The 23,679-nt window shown below is 40.0% G+C and overlaps 1 long non-coding RNA gene across 1 annotated transcript in view; it reads left to right on the top strand.

Annotated features, from left to right (window-relative positions):
• Window positions 1-22,098, top strand: part of LOC141103265 (uncharacterized) — a 174,210-nt gene extending 152,112 nt beyond the window's left edge. The window contains exon 3 of the long non-coding RNA XR_012235275.1: window positions 21,283-22,098. This is a non-coding gene — a long non-coding RNA (uncharacterized lncRNA). The remainder of the gene's footprint in view (window positions 1-21,282) is intronic.
• The last annotated feature ends 1,581 nt before the right edge of the window (window positions 22,099-23,679 follow it).

The raw sequence follows: 23,679 nt of genomic DNA, 5'->3' as shown, positions 1-23,679 counted from the left end.
CCTTTTTGAAATATATTCATTATTACAATATTTTACAGTTATTAATGGAGATTTCACATAAACTTATAAGGCAACAGATGGCCCCTTGTGGCCAGTTGAGAATATGAGACTCGGCCACACCTAGAATAATGGTTTATGTGCAATCTCCTTTAATATTTGGCACTTTCGGCTTTACCCTCTGAAATGAAATAAAACTCTTTGAGAAGAAAAAAACTTTTAAACTCTCCATCTCTACAGTTCACACTTCTGGATCCCAGTATTGGTAGTCATCACTTGTTCTGGATGTCATAAGTCCAAAATAGAAATCATGAGAAACAGCACCAAAACAATAAGGAAAAAAAAAAACAAAAAAAACATGAGGATCCTTGTTCTCAACAGTCCAATAATAACAATAGTCCGATAATAACAGTACGAAAGTCCATACGGCGAATCTGGTCCTGTTGCCCTTGCTTCTGGGACGGCCTTCACTGGTGATTCCAAGTGGATACAGCATACAATAATAGCCTGGGGACCAGCTTTTCCTGGCTTTCCAAGATTATACTTTATTAATGTGGACAAAGGTAGAAAAATAAAAACACAAGTACATTTAAAACATATGCATTCAACTGAATGCTTGTCTGGTAAGTCTGAGCCGTAAGGACCTTTGATTAGAATTGCCATAGATATACTGCGCCATACTAATGAGACCCCTTTCCCAGTGACATGTGTAACAATTTGAATGGTTACGCCCTTCAGCCAGGTGTCTGATTTTCATCCCCCCATCTTTCTTCCTCCATTGTCATATGCCTGCAAGTACCTCTGCCCCACCTTCTGTGGAATACCACATTGTGTGTGCGTGTATGACCCTTCACGTGTTCCGGGGAGTTTTGTTGCCATCGCAACTCACCACTAACCCCTTTTACTGGAACTGTGTTCCGTTCAACCTTGGCTGGTGCCAAACCTTTGGGCATATAGCTCCGTCCTTGGCTACAGTGTGTAGCTACTGTATGAGTCCTGCCTTTAGCAGGCTACAGAAGAGGTCATCACTTTAAGAGTTCTCCGTGCAGATTAGGCAGTGTCGCCTACGCAGACAAAAATAACTTGATTTCAGAATACGGATGAGTGTGATGTCATCAGTCACTAGTGGCTTCAGGAACAATCAAACTAAATTACTCTTAAGTACAATTGTATTATACTCCCTGATATTTGCCAATCACTATGAGTCTCACCAGTCCCAGTATATCTATATGATATTCACACAATGCTCTTTGAACTTGGTTATGGCACAAAAAAGAAAACTGACCAACAAACAAAAAATTGATCAATGACCACATATGATGACTGCCCAATATTAGAACTGTAGAGAGGATTGTATGTCACATATACAAAGAAAATAGTCACATGACTGCTGCTAACACCCAGGTGTTACTGTCATAGTTGGTAATATCTACAATCACATACATTTATATAACAATTATCCAATGTTGAAAGAGAGAAGAAAAACTTTGGAACTTGGTCCATCCCCAAAATGCTATAGGGAAGCTTTAATATTCTATATCAACATTTCTAACCATTTTAAATGTTCTCCATTTAATGTTCCCCCTACTCCCCTCTTTTTTTTCTTTTCTTTATTTTACCCTAGTGAAAGTAAACTCAAGAATTGCCAAACAAAAAAAAAAATAGAGGTACTATAGGAAAGAAAGAAAAATAGAAAACATAAAAAAAAGGAATTAAAAAAAATATATATATAAATAAAAATCTTTCTTCCCCCTTTGTTTTTTTGTAAACAAAAAAAATTACCGTTAAGAAAAAATAAAAAAAAATAAGAATAAAAATGAGAAAAAAAAAAAAAAAAAATTAACAAGTTAAAAAAAAATTGAATCTGTATCCTGTCAAAAAAAAAAACATTGAAATTGCCTTCAAACATTGTAGCTATTCAAAAGGCAACACCCTCTGTCGGTGGTGATTAACATATTAATTGACTCTCAGTGCAAATCTATTTGCAATTCAATCAGGCCACAAGAACTTGTATTACAGAGAGCAGGATCTCTGTTTTAAAAAAAAAAGTTTAAATGTTTTTCTTTTTAGAATTTAGTTGGGCCTGACTGCAATTAATTGGATTCAAGGCTTCTCCTTAAAACAAAAAAAAATAAAAATTATGTTTCAAGGTCCTCTGTGTTTCAAAGTACTTTGTCCAGTCTGGGTCCAATCATTTGTCCTTGTCTGTGTATGTCTCCTAAAATACAAAACTCAAAAATTAATAACACCTCACTGTACCTCTCTGAGAGGTTCATAATGGACTAAACTAGTAGTGGATGATTGGAACAGACTTTCAGCTGAGATAATGCGTCCATCCACAGTAAGTACAGTCGAAAATGTACAGACACACCCACATATCTGTACTCTGACAAACAAAAAGTTATAGGAAAACCTGGTGTGTTTGTAAGAACTTAAAGTTTAAGAAGACAACCTGTAGACATAAAACCTTTACACATATTAACAGCACATGCGTCAATTTGGAAGGAAAAACAAAACACCAGACCTACTGAATCCATAAGATGCCACAAAGGTGCAAAGCAATGCATTGTTATGTGTTTTCCATGTATCAGAGTGAATGAAATTTCACTCTAAGCCACAGGAAAGGAAAAATTATCAAAACAAAATCCCTACTCAGAGTTATAGGGATCGAGATCTCTTATCTGTGCACAGGTTATTTATTCGCGAATACATATAAACTTGTAAAAAAAGTATTAATTTAAACTGGTACCAGTATTGAGCTCATTACAAATGAGAAAAATTAATAAAATAATCATAAACAGTACAAAGCATGCGCATTAGTGTGATCACACTTATTGATGGCCATGAAAACAATGTACACCCCTACAAAAAAAAAAAAATCTTTCTTTACATATGGACAGTTCATACCCATGCATTCCATCACTCAGACACACACATTCATTTAGATTGAACCCATACATTGTGGATAGAGCTTTGTTAATTACAAATGAAAAGCTAGGAGTTTCAGGCCTCTGGGAGAATACAAAGGAAAGAAGAGAGAGAAAGAAAAACCAACACAATGGACTGTTACACCTTACCTTTGTTAGGCGCGTATTTTACGCATATGTACAGCAACCTACAATACAGCTGCTTTATATGTACATTTATTTTCAGGAACTCACTTAACCTGAAAAAAAACTTGTAGAAAACAGTTATTAACTCTATCCCCCTCTTTTTTTCTCTTTAACTTTATTTAAAGCAAACAATACATCATTCATACGTGTATATTGGTAAATGGTCCATAACATTCCTGTCTGGATATAGTGACACTTAAATGCCATAGAACTCTATAACATAACTTATATATTGTATTGCCACCCCGGCTTTTTTTTTTTTTTTTTAAATCAGAAAATTCTTTATTGAGCCACAAAAGACAAATTACATAGTAGACAGTCAAGCATTGAATATGGCACAATATATGGTATGAACACGGATCATTCAGTTCTGTCTTGACCATGTATATTCAGTGAAAATAAAAATTGTTGCTACAGCAGTGGCATCTAATAAATTTTACATTTATATACCAACAAACCGCACTGCGTAAGAGAACAAAGATTCTCCCACCCAATGCAGCTACCAGATGACAAACTGGCCATCTAACCATAAACCTTGCTCCTGGTCTGTCCAACTAGGTTTAGTTTCCCGGATACACATCATAAGTAGACCATTTACCGCCTCAATTAAACAAGCTGTATACACTTAAACTTGAAATATTCTGTGCATAATTAATTGTGGGGGTGCCAATCCTGGGGAATCCAGCCAAGGTTGCCATATAGAGTTAAATTTTCGAGAGGCATTTCTATGCTGATATGTTAGGTGTTCTCTGATAAGGATATAATTTACTTGCTCTATCCATTGTTTTTTGGTGGGGACATTTACAGATAACCAGAATCTGGCTATCAACTTACGGGCCAGATATAATAATCTGATAATTGCTATGTTGTTAGGAGGGGGATATATTTCTTCATCAATTGCTCCTAATATACATATCAGAGGATCCAAGGGGATCCTAATTTGGAATACTGACGAAATTGTGTCGGTAATATCGCCCCAGTAGCGGTGTAGTTTGGGGCAGCGCCACATCAGATGGATCAGTGATCCCTCCTCTCCACATCGTTTAGGGCATAAGGGGGAATCCCTTCTGCCCCATCTATGTAGTTGTATTGGCGTACGATAAGCTCTGTGTAGCAAGAATAGATGCGAAAGTCTATGTGTTTGTGATACAGAAGTTAATGGCCCTGTCTGAAGGCATGTGTCCCAGACATCCTCACCCACCTCTCCCAGATCCTCTATCCATTTACGTCTGCATGGTAAATTAGCAGTGTCTTGTAAAGCCAAAAGCAATTGCGAGTAAATGTGAGAAATAAGACCCTTTTTATCCTGACCATAGAAAATGTCATTAATCAGAGGATGGGTAACAAGCACTAAAGCAGCTGACCGGCCTTGAATCTGAAGGGCATGACGTAACTGTAGATATCGGTAGAATTGGTGTCTAGGGAGCCCAAACTCCGTCTGCAATTCCATAAAGGATTTTAAAATATTTTGGTGAAATAATTGAGAAATATTCTGAATTCCGGCATTCCTCCACATCTGGAAACCCTCTAGTTTATATACTTCTGTTAGGTTCGGATTGTTCCATAGGGGAGTCTCTGTCAGGAAGCCCATAATCTGTAGTTTAGATTTGACCGTAGACCATAATTTTTTGAGAAGAACTATGGTGGGGGCTGATTGTGGCAGGTGTGATAATCCCGCCTCCAAAATTGCCAGCACCGTTGTATTTAATGTTCCAGTTCGCAGCATGCTTTCGACCGAGTCAGAGTCGTTCAACAAACCAAGACCACACAAGTGTTGCAATTGAGAGGCATAAAAATATAGTTTAGGGTTGGGAACAGCAGCTCCACCCCGTTCTTTACCATACTGCAAGGTGGAAAGACTTATTCTAGCTACTTTTTTCCTCCATATTAGAGATCTAAACAATGTCTCAATACGATTAAACCATTTTCGAGGTATCCATTGTGGAGAATTGTGCATGATGTATAGAAGCTGAGGTCCCCAGACCATCTTAATCAAATTTATTCTACCAATTACTGATAGGGGGAGCTTACACCAAGTATTGCATGTCATTTGAAGTTTTTTGAAAAGAGGTAGTAAGTTATCTTCTAAGTATTTTTGTGGGTTGACTGTCACCTGAATACCTAGATATTTAAATGAGGAAACCATTTTAAGTGATCTTGCACTAGCCGGCAGATCAATCGTTGGCTCATCTACCGGAAGAATTACGGATTTACTCCAATTAATGGAGAATCCCGACAGTGTACCAAAATGTTGTATTATCTGCATTACGTTTGTGAGTGAAGCCTCCACATCCCCTAAGTAAAGTAGAGTGTCGTCCGCATAAAGAGAGATCTTATCAGTAAATGGGCCTCTGACAAAGCCCATAATTGACTGTGATGATCTTACCATCACTGCCAATGGTTCAAGGGCCAATGCGAATAACAGGGGTGAGAGTGGACACCCCTGCCTCGTACCTCTAAAAAGAGGAAATGAGTCCGAAAGATCACCATTTATGCGGATCCTGGCTGTGGGGGCCGAGTACAGCAGCTTAACCCATTGAATGAAGTTAGTTCCTAAGCCGAAACGCTTCAAGGTTTCCCATAGGTATGGCCATTCGACACTGTCGAAAGCCTTGGCAGCATCCAATGATAGTATTGCTCTTTTGCCAGGGTTGTCGACAGGGATCTGGAGGTTAAGAAAAAGTCTTCTTATATTAAGGGCTGTGGATCTTGAAGGGATAAACCCCGATTGGTCCCTATGTATCACTTTGTGTATGACTTTAGCGAGTCTTGTGGCTAGTACCCTTGCTAGCAATTTAACATCTGTTGTTAATAAAGAAATAGGCCTATACGAGTCAGGTAGGTGGGCCTCTTTGCCCGGTTTAAGGAGAAGAACGATTATTGCTTCATTCATGGATTGGGGTAAACTTCCAATGTTTTTGGCATCCTCAAATACTTCCTTTAGGTGTGTTATCAGAATTTCAGAGTAGCGCTTATAGACCTCCGCCGGCAAGCCATCCGATCCCGGAGACTTACCAGGAGAGGAAAGCGCTAACGCCTCCAATAGCTCCTCATCCCCAAGAGGAGCATTCAGTAGTGCTACGTCCTGGGGTGGGATCTGCGGTAACTGGCATTGGTCTAAAAAAGAATTAATTTCCGACTGGGAAGGATTGACTTTCGTGGAGTACACATCAGCATAGAAATCTCTGAACGTGGACAATATTTCAGTGTGGGAGGAAACCAGAGTGCCCAGTGGGCCCATGATTGAGTCTATATGGGACGACCCCTTTTGGGATCGTATCATCATAGCAAGCATATGCCCCGTGGTCTCTCCCTCCTCAAAATATTTTTGTTGAAGAAAAAACCTCTTCTTCTCAGCAGTAGTTAATATTAGATGGTTGGCCGCATGCTGCGCCTCAAGAAAAGACCTCTCAGTGCTCTCCGAGGGGAATTCAATAAAGGCAGCTTCAGTCCTCTTAACCTCCCTCAACACAGTTTGTTCCCAGTTCTTGGTCTCGGTCTTAATGGCATTAATAGACTTGATAAATTGGCCTCTCAAAAATGCTTTTAATGTGTCCCAAAAAATACCTGGTCTAGATGAAGGTTTGTTAAACCTAATAAAAGATTCTAAGGTATCAAAAATGGGATCAGGTATAGGAAACAGTGACAACCAAAAGGGGTTGAGTTTCCAGTAGTTCCTCTTTAGAACACCCGATGTGGAAATCTCTATGCACAGGGGAGAATGATCAGAGATAGTTCGTATTTCATATTTTGTAGAAGTTACCAATGGGAGCATCAAATCATTACCCAGACCGAGATCAATCCTGGAGAGAACTTTATGCGTAGCAGAAAAACATGAATAACTTTTTATCTGTGCGTGATTCATCCTCCATACATCTCTCAATCCTAGTTCCGCAATAAGGCGGGCAAAGGACGTCTGACCTCCCCTCACCCCACCCAAAGGAATCTTTGCGGTCATTTTGTCCAGCTCCGCATCTAGGTAATTGTTAAAATCCCCAACAATAATTGCTGGGATCCCCGGATGCTGTGAGAGGAAGGAGGCCAGCGTCTTAACGACTTCTAACGAAAAAGGAGGCGGGATGTAAATATTCCCAATAATGCACTGTAACCCATCTAATGAACATACCAGGAAAACATATCGACCGTGAGGGTCAATGACCGACAATGTATACGTAAAACTCATGTTTTTGCCTATCAGAATGCTGACGCCCCTAGCATAGGAAGAGAAGGCAGAGTGAAACTGAGCAGCAAATAATTTTGTAGAGAATGGGGATTCTTGATCAGGTAACATATGCGTCTCCTGGAGACATACTACTGAAGATCCCATGCGTTGAAGCATATGCAATACAGCTAGGCGTTTCACTCTGTCTCCCAGACCCCTAACATTCCAGCTAGTAAGCGTTATCTGTTTAGCCATAAAGCATTAGAATGTAAGTATATGAGGGTAAGTCATATAGGACACATAGAGAATGCTCCTGAGAGCCTTCAGTGTTATATTGAACAAAACTAAAGAGATTGGGCATTTGGTAAAGTTTCCTTGGGGTAGGTAGAATTCGTTGGAGCAGTACCAGGACCATTAGGGTAACTGTGTCCCTAGGGACAAAACTGAAAAAGAAAACAACATAATAAAACAGAAACTGTAGCGTCCACGTAGGACCCGTAACTGGGGGGCTAATTTCAGTAGCCGGCTTTGAAGAGCCAAAAGGCAACAGGCCTTGAGTTACTGGCATAGACTTAACTATCAGCAGTAAGTTGTCCATGCGATATCCTCCGCCTTAAAGCAAATATTGTCATCTTGTGACTAGAACTATTATGGACGGATAGTAATTGCACCAACATTGCATTATTCAAAGAGATTTTCCCTTTTGTTTCTCAGAGGATCAGGAGGGGTATTGAACTTCAGGTATTTCTGCGTCTTCTGCCTAAATCTTCTCGTAAGGATTTTTCCCCTCTCTGTCCAGCCATTGTACTGCCATCGCAGGTCTCTCAAAAAAGTGCACCTCATCTCTGGCTACTACACGGAGACGAGCCGGATAGAGCATAGAATATTGTAGGTCCAGAGAGCGGAGTCTCTTTTTAATATCATTGAACTGGGCCCTCTGCTTTTGTACATCCGCCGAGAAGTCTGGAAACAGTGATATTTTGGAGTTTTCGATCACCAGTGCGTCTCCCAGAGTGCGAGCTTTTGAAAGAATTATGTCTCTGTCTCTGTAATGAAGCATTTTGAAAAGGAAAGCTCTAGGAGGATTACCTGGGGGCAAGGGTCTAGACGGAACCCTATGTGCCCGCTCCACTGCAAACATAGGGGAGAACGAGTCTTTCCCAAATTTATCAAGCAGCCATTTTTCAATAAAATCAACTGGGTTTCTGCCCTCCATTTTTTCAGGGATACCAATAGCTCTGACATTATTTCTGCGTAATCTGTTTTCTAAATCGTCGATTTTCGTAGCATGTTTGGCTACCATTATTTGTTGAGCATGCGAGTCCCTTTGCATGGGGGCCCAGTCATCTTCTATGGTACTAATACGTCCCTCAATGGCAGAGGTCCGATCCCTTAATTTTTGCATATCCTGACGCAGGAAAGACATCTCTGACTTCATCCCCTTAACCTCTAATGCGAGTGCCGTGATAGAAAGATTACATGACGTGACCGCTGAGAAGATATCCCTCAGTGTAGGTTCCTGTTCAGGCGAGCTCGCGGTTTGGGCCTTGTGTGATCTATGGGGCATAGGTAAGTTACTCACAGTGTCCCAGGGCAGCAGAGCAGCATGCGGATCTTCCAGGGGAACAGTGTCATCTGCCTCCGATTGCGACCCGCCGCGGCTCTCCGCTCCGTTGCCGTTCGTTTCTGGTAAGTCCCATATTTCAGATTGCGGGAAAAGCTTCTGCACGGCCTCCCTGTGTTTCGCTGCAGCTGACTTGGATGCCGCGCCGCCATCTTGGGCCTCGTGGCCCGGAGCGGAGCGAGCCGTGGAGCCGCGTCTGGGGGGTTTAGCAGTCATGCTGTGATGTCTCCGTAAACGGGCGATCGTAGCTGGTGTACCGGGGGGTAGTCTGGTGCAAGAACTGGTCTGTCAGCAAAGATTTGCAGGATTTCTGTACGGATTTTCGGCGGAGCTCACAAGATGTGCGACTGACTACATCCGCTGCCAAGCCACGCCCCCCGCCACCCCGGCTTTAGTGTAGTGTTTGTCTCTCGATGGACAAATTACTCCCTCCATTTTTCCAATTCAAGGAGTCAATAACATTTCTTTTAAAGGATTGGAATTCTTTCACAAACTCATCCAGTTCCTGTTTAATTTGCCTAATCTCCTGCTGTAAAGCCTCATTTTCGGCTTTAATAGTTGAGGAAGGGATGTATGATTTTGCATTTTCATATTTCCTAGGCCCTTCACCCCAGCGCAGTGAGTATACTTCCACATCACGCCTCTTGGTTGTATATTGCTTGTGTTTTAATAACTTTTTCCCAGAAGACAAACAAAACTGCGAAATATGCCCCCATAACCCACACGTGTAGCACTTTACCTTTTGTAAAGTATTAAAGCATCTCTTAACAACTGGTGTGGTTTTAGGCCGAGAATATTCCATGGCTCCAACTTGATTAACCACTTTTCCTGTCTTCCTAGGAGGTCTAGGGGTATTTACAAAAGAGCTCTCACCTTTTAATGAGTTGTTGAAATTAACAACTTCTCCAGGAGGAGATAACTTCCTGTTGTCTCTAGAAATACTCAACCTGGTTGCATTACAATCTATGGTATGTGTAGATTGCACGCGCTGCCCTGGGCTGGAAGATGCCTTAACCTGGCCACTAGGCCTTCGCCCATCTAAGAGCTCACAGCTCTGTTGTACATTGGTTGTGTGTGGAATGTGTTCATTTGTTTTAATTTTGCCACTGAAAGCAGCCACACTCTTGAGGGTTTTTACTGGTTGAATTGGATATACCTCTGAAATCCCCTCATTTCCTTTACCATCAAACCCCAAACGTGTTTGATTTCCTTCAGGTGAGGAGAGGGTCTGGATCCTACCCATGATGGGGAACTTGTCTTGCTCCTCCTTTGTGGATAGCTGGCCCCCATTGTTTAGTGGGTCTGTGACCATGGTGCATTCTCGATTTTCCTGTGGCTCCGCGATTTCTCCCATCGCCACAGGAAAAGTAGAATTAGGACCCATATCTTCACCTCCCCAGTACTTTTCATATTCCTCTGTGTCCCCTATTTTATAGGCACAAGTAGGTGCCGTAGCATTAGCATGTTCACATCTGCTAGCCCCAGCCACCTGTCCTTTGAGAATTGAAATTGTTTGTAGCAACCGTGACTCTGTTTGTGTGCACTGTGTGTGATCTATAAATTTTCCTTTCTTAGTTTCATGTAACTGATTTTGGATCACTTTATATGCAGTAATTATGTGGTCCAGTTCAGTTTCCACTTTGGTTAGCCTGTTTTTATATTGTACCACTTCTTTTTGAGCCAATTTGTACTTTTTTACATTTTCCTCCTGTGAGGCATTAACCATTTGATTAAGGGTAGTCAAGGTTTGTATTTGGTTATGTAAAGCTGTATTCTCCTTTTCCCTCTCAGAAATTGTAATATTTTTATTATTGACTATATCTTCCAATTGCTGTATTTTAGCATTCATAGCCATACAAGCCGAATACATGCCTGCTACAGCTAAACCTTTGAGCTTTTTATCCTTTTTGGATGTTTTAAATTGTTCTTCAAATAACTCTTGGACATAGTCCCAAGGCGAACTTTGTACTCTAGCATCACATGCAAATTCATTGCTCTTATATTTAAGAGTATACGTTGCTACAAACTTTTCTAGAGAGGACATGGCTGCCATTATCAACAAATAATATGCACAATTTGTAAGCTAGATTAAGTTAAATGTTCCCCTGTACTATACCGTCACTATAGAAGGAGGGAAAAAACAATAAACAGAAACTCAAATAGAATAAAAATTCTGAAAATACAGTAAAGTGAAAATACAGTAAAGATATTTCCAGCTCTCAATAACACTATCTTTCAGCTTAGTGGAGACACACTCACTAGCCTGTAGCCTACACACAATAGATTGTAGTTTACCTTGTCTGAGCCTACACCCGCAAAACAATAGGCCCGGGGGATAAAAGGAACAATAGTAAAGCCACCAGGATCAAATAGGGTTGGCAGCCCTCTAGGTTTACAATAGAAAGGTAAACACAGCCGTGTTTACACCAATGTTTTTTTTTTTTTTTTTTTCCACTTCAGCGAAAATTTTTCTGAGAGACATTATTTCAACTTTATATGTCAAACTTTATCTCTTCTCATTTTTCACATCATTGTGGATTATTTCCGTCACATCTTTATTGTTTTCCCCTTCTAGGATATTATTTAATAATTTTAAAAATCAACAACAAAACGCCTCCTATAAATATGAACCAACTATTATCTTATTCTTTCTCAGTCCCTCTTATTTCCCCCCACCCCCCCTCCCCCTCCCCTGTGTTTGGTCCGTTCCTTTATGTTATTTATTTATCCACTTGGCTCTGCACCTATTCTTTCTTTTATCTTATCTAAATAAATGTCTGAGACTTTGTATTTTTTCCAACTTTGCCATCTACTATTATCCCTTTTCTCTCCTCCTTCCATTTTGTAGTGATAATATATTTCCTTTAGCCAGTTTCTAATGTCTGGTTTTCCACTTTTTAGCCAATTCTTGGAAATTAAGGCCTTGGCCGCATTCAGGAGGTTAGGTACTATTGATTTTCTATATTGTTTCTTAGGTTTATTATAGATATGGAAGAGGCAAGTCCAGATGTTTTGTTCTATTTCTTCTTCAGTTATTTCTTTTATGTTATTTAACACTTCCTTCCAGTACTCCATTATTATTGGGCATTCCCACCATATGTGTATGATCGTTGCTATTTGGCCACATTTTCTCCAACACAAAGAGGTTTTGTCTTGATGAAATCTGTGTATTCTTACTGGGGTCATATACCATCTTGCTACTAGTTTATAATTCATTTCAATAGTCTTCATGTCCCAGGCCTTATTATATCCCATTTCTATCATTTTTTCCACTTTGTGGTTATCTATTTTTATATTCATTTCTTTTTCCCATTGATTTATGTATTCTGGTCTTTCTTGTGCTTCCAAATCTGTCAGTGTACTATAAATTTTTGATGTTCCGTTTTTCAATGGTATTTCATTGCTACATAGCTTTTCCAGTGCGGTTAATTTCGTTTCGTCTCTCAGTGGGTGTGGTATTGTGCTTACTAAGTGCCTTAGTTGATTATAATTCCATTCATTCATCTTCCATCCATTCCTTTCCTCTATTTCTACGCGTGTTCTTATTTTGCCATTTCTAGTGATATCTTTCAATTGTGGGTTACGTATTCCTTGAATTCCAAATATTTCCTTCCCAGGGGTAAAGAAATTCGATCCTGCGAGTGCTAATAGTGGTGAATTATATTTCCATTCATTCTTTAAGTGAATAGTGTCCCATATTTTAAATACATTTTTTGTTATTTCGTGTGTGTCAGTGTCCAATGTTCTATATTTCCGTGGAATCCAAATATTCTTATGTAATGTGACTCCGCTTATTATGTTTTCCATTTCCACCCATTTTTTTTCATTTTTCTCATTTGTCCACTCTAACATTCGTGTTAAAACTATGGCTTTATAGTACCTACTTATATCTGGAGCGGCCAGACCTCCGTGCTCCTTTTTCCTTGTAATCAGCGTGTATTTGATTCTTGTTTTTTTATTAAACCATATGTATTTTAACAAAATTGTTTTAATTATTTTAAAAAAGCTCTGCGGGATCTTTACTGGTAACATCTGTAATCTGTAATTTATTTTGGGTAGTATCATCATCTTGAACATATTTATTCTTCCAATCCATGAAAGTGGCTGTATTCTTAACTTTTTCATTTCTTCTTTGACCTCATTGATCAATGGGATAAAATTTGCCTGGTAAATTTTTTCGACTCTAGGAGTTATTTTAATTCCAAGGTAATTTAGTTCTTTTACCCACGTAAATGGGAATTCTTTTTGTAAAAACTGAACTTCCTCTTTCTCTAGTCCTATGTTTAATATTTCCATTTTTATTGGATTAATTTTGAAGTTTGACAGTTCTCCGTATTTTTTTATTTCTTTCAATATGTTTGGGAGTGACACTCTTGGGTTGGATACGTACATCAAGATGTCGTCCGCGTAAGCTGCGATCTTATGCTCTTTTCCTCCTAGTCTCGCTCCTTCTACCTCTTTGTTATTGCGGAGTGTTGCTAATAATGGTTCTAAAGCCAATACGTATAATACTGGAGACAGTGGACAGCCTTGCCGTGTTCCGTTCTGCATCTTAATTTTTGGAGAGAGTCTACCGTTTACTTTTACGACTGCTGTCGGGCCATTATACAAATTTGTTATCCACTTCATCATTTTTGTCCCGATACCCAAGTGCCGCAATGTATCCATCATGAAACCCCAGTCTACCCTGTCGAATGCTTTTTCTGCATCCAATGACAGGAATAGAACTGGGGTCTCATTCTGCACCTTCTTGTGCAACAACAGTAATGATTTTAGGCTGTTGTCCCGCCCCTCTCTCCCTGGGACAAAACCAGTCTGGTCCGGGTTGATCCACTGTGGGATTAGTTTTTTTATCCTAGTGGCCAGGATCTTGGAGTACAGCTTCGTATCAGCGTTCAATAGGGCTATTGGCCTGTAGCTTGAGCAGTTAACTTTGTCTTTCCCTTCTTTTGGTAGTATTGTAATATGAGCTAGTAGCGATTCACTTCTTATTTCTTCATCTTCCCCTAAGGAATTCATATATTCTAATAGTTTTGGAGTCAGCTGTTCTTCAAATTTTTTATAGTATTTGACCGTGAACCCGTCTGGTCCTGGACTTTTTCCTACGGGAGTTTCCTTTAATGCCAGTTTTACCTCTTCTTGCGTAATATTTTTTTCCAATTCTTCTAGTTGGTCTATTTTTATTTTTGGTAAATTTGCTTTTTTTAGATATTCTTGTATCCTCTTTGTTCTTGTATTCGCTTCTTTCCAACTTTCCTGTCCTTTTATTGCATATAGGGAGCTGAAGTATTTTTGAAATGTTATCGCTATATCTGTAGTTTTATTTACCACTTCTCCTTTTTCATTTTTGATCTTCTCAATGTAATTCAAAGACTTCTTTTTTTTTACCAAATTTGCTAGGTATTTTCCTGGTTTGTTACCCCATTTGTATTTTTCTTGTACTACTCTGTTGTACTCCTTCCTTTCTTCTTGTTCCATCCAGTCTTTTAATTGCTCTCTCTTTTGAGATAATAGGCCGAAGATTTTGTTGTTTACTTGATTTTTGTGTTTTCGTTCCAATTCATAAATTTCTTTAATTATTTGTTGCATGTTTGTTTTCCTTTCCTGTTTTTTTCTTGCCCCTATGGCTATTAATTTGCCCCTAATAACAGATTTATGCGCCTCCCATATAGTTGCTTTCGATACCTCTGGTGTATCGTTTTCCTCAAAATATCTTTTAATTTCTTCTATGATACTTTTTTCGGTCTCGCTGTCTTCTAATAAAGTTTCGTTTATTCTCCATGGACCCCTTTCAAAGACTTCTCCTTTTATTTTCATTCTCAACGTTACTGGGCTGTGATCTGAGGCGGTTATTATACCTATTTTTGTTTCTTCTATTTCTTCCAAGTTTCTATGTTCGACCATGATGTAATCCAATCTGGAGTAACTTTTGTGTACTGTTGAGTAGAATGTGTAGTCCTTTGTGCTGGGGTGCTGAATTCTCCAAGGATCTATTAGTTGCTGTTCATATAGTGTTCTTTTTAATTTCTTTAGTTGTTTTACCTCTTTGTCCCTTACTATTGAGGTGCTGTCCATTTTGTTATCCATGCTGAAGTTGAAGTCTCCGGCTAGTATTAATTTTCCTTGTTTGAATTCCATTAGTATTTTAATGATATCTATCAAATATTTTTTAGGGTTCTTATTAGGACAATAGACATTAGCCAATGTATATTTTACCCCTTGTATAGTTCCTGTAATAAAAAGATATCGACCCTCCGGATCTATTTTCCTTTGATCTATTAGAAAACGTACATTTTTCCCTAAACCGATGGCTACTCCTTTGGCCCTTCTTATTGGCGAGTCTCCTTGATACCATGTTGGTATGTTTCTTGAATAAATTTTGGTATTTGAGTTTTGGGTTATATGCGTCTCCTGTAGGAAAATTATTTCTGCTTTACTTTTTTCTAGTTCTCGGGGAATGATATTTCTCTTCCCTGGGGAATTTAGTCCTCGGACATTATAGGAGTTTATTTTTATGCTGTTTACGTTTTCCATTCTTGTGCCTTTTCTTCCCCGCCCGTCCTCCGGCCCTCCCCCCCACCCGATCCTCTTAGAAGGCCGGGTGGAGGGGACACCCAGCGGACGCACGGGGTCTCCTCATCTCTTGTCTCAAAATAGGTGCGCCTATGTAACCACTCATGTGGATCAGACCTTTCCCTCCCCTCCCTCCTTCCCTCCCTTTTCCCTCCTCCCACCCTCCCCTTTCCCTCCTCCCACCCTCCCCCTCCCTTTTTTCTGATATGGGTTTTTTACCCCCATATTCTCTAGAGCTGAGAGCATTTTACTTTGTTTTGTGGGGCACACCCTGCCCCCTCTGCTCTATTTATTGTGAGGCGGAGCTCTGTGAGACACCCTATTCCCCCCTCGCCTAAGCACTAATAGGGCGACCCCCTGTCCACTCCGTGAGTCCCTGTCTTCCTCTCCCTGCATTTTTGTTGTGTTTTACCAATCCTTTCACTTTCCTTTTTTCCCATCCCATCAACCCCAGCCCCCCCCCCTCTCCACTCTAAGGCCCCTTGCACTAATGTGTGGTATTTTCTCAGTTATTAATTTCCTCGAGATTCCACATCTTGATGTCTGTTCCTTGAATTTAATTGCCATTGCAGGTCATCTCCTGCCGTTATTCGCTCCTGTCTATTTGCATATTTTTCCAGTTCTGGGGAGGGGATTTCTAGTTTGTTGCAAAAGTCCGGAATCTCCTCCACATATCTTAGCCTCGCACTTATTCCGTTTTTCTTTGCTATTAGACATGCTGGAAAACCCCATTTGTATTGAATTTCTTGCTCCCGGAGGATTCCTAATAGTGGTTTTAATGTCCGTCGTCTTTTCAACGTTTCTTGAGACAAATCTTGAAATATTTGTAATTTACCTTCCGCAAACTCTATTTGTGTTTTCCTCTTTAGGTTTATCCAGATCTGTTTTTTTTCTTCCCATTTTTCGAAGCGTACTATTACATCTCTAGGTGTTTCCCTTGAGAACCTTTGAGGTTTTTTTACTCGAAAGACACTTTCTATTCCTATTATGTTGGTTGCATCCTTTCCCAAGATTTGGTTGAAGAGATTGTTCATTTTTTCTATTAGGTTTTCTGCTTGTTCTGTTTCCGGTAACCCGCGTATTCTCAAGTTTTTCTTTTTATCTCTATTTTCTTGCTCTTCTATTTTATATGATTGTTCCTGTTGTTCCCGTTTTAGTTTCTTTATTTCCTCTTCCAGTTCCTTTATGTTTTTTTGATGTAGGTCTACTTTGATCTCTACTTCTTCCACTCTGTTTAACATATATCCCATGTCTTTATGGAGTGTTGATATCTCTGCTTTTAGGGAATTCTCTAGTGCCGCGAACATTTTTTCCATATCCTGTTTTGTTGGCAACTGTGGCCCTTGTTGTCCTTCCTCCTTTCCTCTGTCTTCCTCTCCCATTTCTGGCTCCATTCTGGGTTCTGAGAGGTGGCTGGTTTCTGTTTGTACTTTATACTGGCCTTTTTTATCCTTGTTGTCCTTCTCTTTTGTATCTATTTGTCTGCCCTTTGAACCCACTTGTTTCTCTCCTTCTCCGATTCCTTGCTGTATATACCTGTTCATAGGGCCTGGACTTGGGCCTAGGCTGGTCCTAGGTGATTTCGGTATTGCTCCCGCACTTCTTGTTGTTTTCCCCTTCATGTTTGTTTCTATGGCTGGATTTATAAGATCTTCGAAGCTGCCTTCCAGAATACCCCTTGGTTGGGGTCTCTTAATGATGAAAAAATCTCCCAGCCTTCTTAAATTGACTTATTTTTACTAATATTTCTTTTGTTCCTTTCTCATACCCACCATCCTCCTCACAATCCAATAATAGAGATAATTAATGAGATATGAGTAGTCTCCGTTTCCCAGAAGTTATGTTACTACCTTAAGTACATTAAGCATTCCTTGGTGCTGTTCAATTGTTTAAACCATAGTATTAAGTCCCCATGCACACGGACATCTCTACAGCTGCTTTTCTAAGCCCTTTCTGCAGCTCAAAAAGGCCTGTCTATGCTAGTCCATGGCCCCACGCCCACCCAGGCGTCTCCGAGCCGCAAGTGGCACAGGCGTTCCTAAGCTGCAAAAAAAAAAAAAAAAACCCAGGCCCAATGGGCTCTGAGAGACGCCTTCCAGCTGCAAAAACGCTCCATCGCCAAAAAACGCTCAAAAACGCCCAAAAACATCACTCCCCAACGTCCTCCAGCGCCTTCGATCCACTGAAGAAAAAAAAAAAAAAAAAAAAAACGCTCAAAAACGCTCAAAAACGCTATTGCAAAAACGCTGCAAAAAGCTGAAAAAAGTTAAAAAAAGTCACTGCAAAGACACCGGCGTCTTCACATCGCTTTTCTAACAGCCCATGTGCATGAGGGCCCAGGTGCTCAGCAAAATAATTCAAATGTTTTAGCGATATAATGCAATCTAATTCAAGTATTCAGCAAGATGATTTATATATTCAGCAGTATAGTTCCAGTATGAGCTTATATGTTCCACATTTTTGTTACTATGAAATTTCTTCTTATTCTATAGTTTGTACTATCAAACCTATAGTTAGTACCATTTGCAAAAAAAAAAAAAAAAAAAAAATCCCAAGAAAGGGAGATACTGCAGCAGCAGCAGCAGCAAGCAGGTGGGGGCTGGGAGACAACTCTTCCGTTGGCTTGTCTCTCTTTCACCTTCTCCTTCTCTTCTCCCCTGTTCCCCCCCCCTGTTTTTATTGTTTTTCTTAGCTCACTTGATTCAACTTTTTCAGCTCTTTCGCCTTCATTTACTTTCACTTTTCATTCCATTTTATTTCAATGTGTTCTTTCCCTTTCCCTTTCTTTTGTTCTATTACTTTTCCTTTGCTTGTTCACTTCAAAAAAACAATTGCAATAGAAAAAAGCCAAAAGAGGAAAAAAAAAAAAAAGAGAAAAAAAAAAAAAAAACGCTCAAAAAACGCTATTGCAAAAACGCTGAAAAAAGTTAAAAAAAGTCACTGCAAAGACACTGGCGTTTTCACAACGTTCTCCCAACAGCCCGTGTACATGAGGGCCTAGGTGCTCAGCAAAATAATTCAAATGTTTTAGCGATATAATGTAATCTAATTCAAGTATTCAGCAAGATGATTTATATATTCAGCAGTATAGTTCCAGTATGAGCTTATATGTTCCACATTTTTGTTACTATGAAATTTGTTCTTATTCTATAGTTTGTACTATCAAGCCTATGGTTAGTACCATTTGCAAAAACCAAAAACAAAAAAAAAAAAAAAAAAAAAATCACAAGAAAGGGAGATACTGCAGCAGCAGCAACAGCAAACAGGTGGGGGCTGGGAGACAACTCTTCCGTTGGCTTGTCTCTCTTTCACCTTCTCCTTCTCTTCTCCCCTGTTTTTATTATTTTTCTTAGCTCACTTGATTCTACTTTTTCAGCTCTTTCGCCTTCGTTTACTTTCATTTACTTTCGCTTTTCATTCAATTTTATTTTAATGTGCTCTTTCCCTTTCCCTTTCTTTTGTTCTATTACTTTTCCTTTGCTTGTTCACTTCAAGACAATTGCAATAGAAAAAAGCCAAAAGAGGAAAAAAAAAAAAAAAAAAACACGGTACTTATCTTTTAGTTGTTGTTGAAGTTGGGACACAAAGGGACGCTCACTACTGCTTGCTGCTGCTCTCTGATGCTGCGAACGCTCAGGTGCTGTCTCTGATGTTATCAATCTGCCCAGGTCTGTCTGACCCGCTGAAGTCGCAGCTGTTCTCCGCTCTCAGCTCTTCAGTGTCTGCTGCCGCTGCTCCTTGCTCTGCTCACCCACCTTCCTGGCTCTCTCCTCCGAAATTCCCCGGTGCACTTCAGCTGGTTCCTCCGCTCTCCGCGGCCGGCAACACCACTGGGGACTTGAAACAGCCCCCAGCAGCGCACCATTTTCCCTGCTGCCGTCGCTTCCGAAGCGCTCCGATCTCCGCGGTTTTCCAGTTCTCCTAACCCCCCGTCCTCGATGAGCCTTCTAGCCCGTCCGACTACGGAGGGGTGGGGGGGGGGGGGCGATGTAGGCAGACGCAGGTACAAACTTCCTCTGGCTTACACCGCAAGACAGCTCAGAGAGTGATGAGAGTGATGAGTAGGGGGGGCGGGGAGGGAAGCTACCTACACCTTCCCATCAGGCCGATCATTCCTCTCAGCTGCAGGGAGAGGGTTCTCAGGATCCTCACGCCGTGCACAGAGCCATTACCAGGCTCCTCCCTCCTACCCCATCTGGTGGGGGTTAACGTGTTTACACCAATGTTAAACCAAATTCAGTTTAAAAAAAAAATCTACCACAAACTCAGATTATCAAATTATTTTGGATAGGGTTTATCCTTAACAAAAAATTTCACGGTATAATACAGTATGCTAGAGGCACCTTATACCCTATAATAATAATAATCTTTATCAAATATTAGCTTCAGTAACAAGACGTTCACCGTTTTGTACTTTAACTCACGCCAATGAAAATATTACTGCTTGTAAATTCTCACAGCTAAAAAAAACAAACAAATAAACCAAACTACTCTCTTGTAGCTCATTTCCAATGTCCTTCACACAATACTATGCCTTTAGTGGACACACCATTTAAATTAAAAACAAAAATCTGTTGAACCTTTTCAACAAACCTAAGACCACCCTTAATCGGTGTCTTTTCAATGAAACACATGTACTCACCATACAGCACACTCCAACCCTGGTTAGATAGAGAGCAATGAAGCTTGGTGAGCCCAAAAGAAACAAAAACAAAACAAAAAAAAAATTTTTCCCGCTCTGTACTTCCTCCCCATTACATTTAATCCGGATTATAATGGTACATCCAAAGTACTTTTTTCAAGTATAATTACGGGATATTAAGCAAAACAAAATATGTGGTGTATCCTCCCTCCTTTTTAGAGTTCATCTAATACCCACTAATAAAACAAACATTTACCTATATTTTTCCCTAGATAAAATTGTTCTGACCTCCAATTTCCGGGACAAACTGACTCAGTTTAAATTCCCCCCAATAACCTTAATCTGCCTTACACAAATCTCGGTATTATATTAAATACTTTCAGTCTTGTAATCTACTCCAGTGGTCGCCATTCTGTTACCCTGAAAAATCTATATTTAAGATTTTTCATATCTCATAGATATGATGTGGGTTAAATAAGAGTTCTTTTCGATCAAGAGTGAAAGCTTAAAATATAATAACATTTATTAGGACACAGTTGAAAGTCTAGCTAATACACAATCGTCTATCTATCGCCTTACACCAAGGAAGAAAATATTAGGTTGAAATAAAGTATTTACATGAAGGAATACAGGGTATATTCCTCAATACAGTAATCTACACACATATTTAGTTACAAGTAAAAGGGCATTCCTTTCCCATAATTACCCATCCTTACCAAAGCTCCTTTCAGCTCGCTGGTCTATCAGAAAGAGAAGGGTTACCTCCCCCTTGGCTCTGAGTATATCAAACCAAGCTGATGTCTCATTGGTTGGCCTAGCTTGGATCATGATTGGAGGGCTTACTCCATAAGTCGGCCCCCTTTCATGCAAATCCTTGTGACTATGTTGGCCAAGTGTGTTAATTGTATTTCCCCAGGAAGTTAGGTCCATTGCATATCCCAGCATGGCACCCTTTCAAAGGAGTAGGTGTAGAACAATGGAATTGGCTCTCCCTTGTTTGCATATACAAGCCTTGGCCCACATTCTCTGCTCTTAGCAAAAGCTTAAATGAAACCCTTTTTGAAATATATTCATTATTACAATATTTTACAGTTATTAATGGAGATTTCACATAAACTTATAAGGCAACAGCCTGCATATTATTAATACATGGTGTGTTTTTGAATTTTAGGTGATGTGGATGTTGTGGAAGAAGAAACTCATTTCACAAGTGCAAGTGCACACGTCCTCATCGGGGAGATCATGGTGTGCAATCGTGATTTACAGAAGATCAAGGAAGACATCAATGATATTGAAAAAAGACTCAAAAACATCATTGATGTTTTAGGCAGAATCTAAAACACACCAAAATTCTTTAATTTGTTGAGATTTTCTAAATATTTTAAACATTTTTGAAGCGTATTGAAAGCCAAATTTTGAAGATGCAAACAGTATGTCAACATGTGCTATCTGCCATCACGGGATATCAAGGTACGCGTTTTGTGGGTGCAACCCCTTCCTCACAACTAAAGTAGCTGAGAGGAAGGGGTTGCACCCCCGAAACACGTCCATTGATCCCCCATGATGGGAGCTAGCACATGTTGACATTAGACATGGGATCAGGAGTGAAATCCCCATTTTGACTCTCAATTTGTGTGCATCTTCAAAATTTGGCTTTTACAGGGGTGATATCACCCCATTTGATGAAGGCAATATCAACACAGTTTGGACATGTCTGATCTTGCCTTCAATTTATCAAAGTTCAACTTTGTAAGTTCCCGGGTTGTGTATTGTTTTATGGTTTTAAACATGCCTGTTTAACACAAAAAAAGGCTATTTGTACTGTCAAACGCAAAAATGTCATTCCAAAAATACGTTGGTTTGTTCAAAAACCCTTTTCTAAAGCACACGTGAATGTGCACAGAGTAAAAAATGTTAAAGTCAACAATGTGTGGCTTCTTCTTTCAATGCTCAATAGCAGTTTTGGTACTAAGTTGGTGTTTACAGTGACAATGGGGGTTATTTACTAAAGGCAAATCCACTTTGCACTACAAGTGCACTTTTAGTGCAGTTTCAAGTGCACTTTTGCAGTGCACTTGGAGTGCAAAGTGGATTTTCCTTCAGTAAATAACTCCCTTAGCGTTTTTTAATTTGCCACGATCACGCCACTTTCTTGACTCCCAAAAATTCATTGATGGTGCTGAAAATGATGATTCCTTTTATCATTAATGCATTATATACATTAACAACAAAAACAAGGTGTGTGTGTAGCAGACCCACAACATAATAGTTCGCTGAAGAAGAGATTGTCACCCCATGTATCAAATAAATTACGTTTGCACTATTGAAGAAAATGGCCAAAAAGAAAAGCCCATTGGAGAACCTAGGAGACAGCTAAAAGAAACACAAGCATTAAATCAAAGGAGATATTATTTCAGTTTAACAAAAAAATGTATTTTTTAAAATGTTTCTTAAACATTGTCTGCCATATAAATGGCCCCCCCTACCCACAAAGTACTCTAGATACTTTTCGTAAACTTCACGGGCGCTTTGGGGTGGCAAGCCAGGATGGCCAGCTTCAAGAGCCGTCAGATGTTTTGGATCTGGTAATAAGCCGGCCTCAGTCCCAACTGAGGCCACATAGTTTGATGCATTTTTTCTTAAAAAGTTATGTAATACGCAGCATGCAAGAACGATGTGATTGATTTTATATTCTGCCATGTTTATTGCAGTGAGGAATAGGTGGAACCGGTTTGCCATTATCCCGAAAGCGTTCTCCACCACTCTTCTGGCTCTGGCCAGCCGGTAGTTAAAAACCCTCTGGTCTGGGGTGAGGGTTCTCATTGGGAACGGCCGCATCAGGTGATCACCCAGCCCAAACGCTTCATCAGCGACAAAGAGGAACGGGAGTCTTTCCACGTTCTCTTCAACAGGTGGCAATCCCAAGCCACCATTCTGGAGACGTCTGTAAAACTCGGTCTGGGCGATGACTCCACCATTCGACATCCGGCCATTCTTCCCCACGTCCACATAGAGAAACTCATATGTCGCCGACACCACTGCCAACATCATAATACTATTAAACCCCTTAAAGTTGTAATAGTATGACCCCGAGTTGGGGGGTGGGACTATGTGGACATGTTTCCCATCAATTGCCCCTCCGCAGTTGGGAAAGTCCCACCGCTGGGCAAATTGGGAAGCCACAGTCTGCCATTCCTGTGGCGTTGAAGGAAACTGTGGAGTCAAACAAGAAAACAAAATAGTAATTTTGCACATAACATTGCAAGCAGATTAGACACAAACATTCTTGCCCATCATCAGTATAACATTTATTTTAAGGAGTATTAAAAGACAAAAATATAAGGTCCACTTATCAGATTCCTCACCCCCTCTGATGGCCCATTGTAAAAAAATTAGGGGGGAGGGGGGAGATGTTTTGGACAGGTAACCCTCTCCACTTGACTGAGAGCTGAATGCATAAATAATGTGTGTTACTTTGGCCAGCCCCTCCTTACCTCCTTACTTACAATATTGGCAGACCACTGGACAGGTAAGAAGTGTCATATCAAAATAAAAATAATATAAACTG

This window comes from Aquarana catesbeiana, linkage group LG07, assembly GCF_042186555.1.
Source record: "Aquarana catesbeiana isolate 2022-GZ linkage group LG07, ASM4218655v1, whole genome shotgun sequence".
Lineage (NCBI taxonomy): Eukaryota > Metazoa > Chordata > Amphibia > Anura > Ranidae > Aquarana > Aquarana catesbeiana.
This window is presented reverse-complemented; position numbering and strand designations above follow the sequence as displayed.